This window comes from Seriola lalandi, unplaced genomic scaffold (assembly GCF_002814215.2).
Source record: "Seriola lalandi dorsalis isolate HSWRI2012SDOR001 ecotype SW California unplaced genomic scaffold, Sedor1 jcf7180002054585, whole genome shotgun sequence".
In the NCBI taxonomy this organism is placed as follows: domain Eukaryota; kingdom Metazoa; phylum Chordata; class Actinopteri; order Carangiformes; family Carangidae; genus Seriola; species Seriola lalandi.
The window spans coordinates 56948-58787 of NW_019525138.1; positions in this window are offsets into that span (position 1 = coordinate 56948).

Genomic DNA, 1840 nt, shown 5'->3' on the forward strand with positions numbered 1-1840 from the left:
TTATGATCGCTAATGTTCCTTTTGTTTGTTTTGATGCACCGCGCCAAGTGTACACATGTAACAGCATATGGGCGCGTGTGGAGCCGCTGTATCATCCAATTGCAAAATTAAAACCTACGAAATGTTCTTTGGACTCAGTGTGCTTCCCTGGAACAGCAGCAAGCGTGTCACACAAATACACAGGACCCATACTGCCTCACAAGCGACTTTTAAGGTAATAGAAAGCCGCAATATTTGTCAACAAAAAAGGCACCAAGTAATAAGGTGATCGCTTGCAGCACAAAGCAATCTGCAGGACGCACAAAGCAGCGGACCTAAATAAAGTAAGACAAAGCGCCACGTCATACATCTGTCAAGGAGGACAGGTAAGCTAAGCTCACCTGTGCATGTATGTGTGTGGAGAAGAAAACCAGATTGCATCAATGACGAAGTGCCTCTGTTTGGAAAAGTCGAATGAATGAATGCTGGTCGGATATGCGAAGTCTGTGCATTACGTTAGCGCTGTGCTTTGGTTGGCGTCTGCACTTTGATGCTGATATGCGAAGCTTTTCTGATGTTGCGTGGAGGAACGCTGATGCTGCTTTGTTGAAATGAAAATGAAATTTGCCGTGCATTGTGGATGGATTTAAATGTCACGGTTCACTGAAAACTGAATGAAAAAGTTATAAAATGAGTCAAACAAATGACGTAGCCTCGCGCTCTAACATGGAGTCTGGGAAACAAAGGGAGAGGAAACTCATTGAAAAGGGTTTGCTGAATAAGATTGAAAACCTGCAAAAGGAATGCAAACGTGTTGTTGATAAAATCAAAGGTTTAATACCAGAAATGAAAGGGCTCATGAAACAAAGAGAAAATGTGTTGGATGTGAAGCAATGTTTGGAGAATTTAAACACACTGTGTGAAAATGCCACAGCCTCGCACAATGAACTGTTGCCTCTACTCCCTGAGGATGAACTCATCAACCAAAAGGAATGGTTTTTAAGCATTATGAATTACAGCAATACATTTCAAAAGGACACTCAAAAGTGGATTGATGAAACTGGACAAAAAATCTCTCAGGAGCAACAGGATTCATCAGAAATTCAATTACACCAAAAGAACGAACCAAGTCTAATTGAGGATGGCATTAATCCAAATGACAGTGTTTCAAACATTGGAAGCCACAAAACATCTCAGTCACAAGGCTCTTCAACCTCTTCTGCACGTTTAAAGGCCGAAGCTGAGCTGGCAGCCTTAAGTATGAGGCACAAATTGTTAAAGGAAAAGCATGCTTTGGAAGAAGAAGAGCAACGCCTGCGCAAAAAGAAAGAAGAGCTCCAACTGAGCACTGAGATTGCTGAAAAAATGGCAAAACTTGAAATTCTCAAAATACAAAGCACAACAAGTGGAAAACAGACATCAAAGGTCTCAGATGGAATGAAAACATATTTGGAAAAGGCACAAGCACAGCAGTTACTTAATGTCGAAGCAGATGAATTCATTCCAAAACAAACTGAAGCAACCACAAAACAAACTGAAGCAACCACAAATCATAATATAACCTCATATGAACAAAACCAAATGCAATTTCATATGAACCCCCTAATCGACATACATGAATCATATGAACAACTAGGAGTTAACACAGTGAGCCAACCCAAAGAGGAAGTTCTCGGCATCATGAGGAAACAAAATGAGATAACAACGTTGCTAATACAACAGCAAAGCCTTTCAGCTCTACCTAAGAGAGAGATCCCAATTTATGACGGTGATCCATTGAAATACCATACATTCATCAGAGCCTTTGAGAATGGAGTCGAGAGGAACACAACTAACAGCTGCGATCGCTTATATTTTCTGG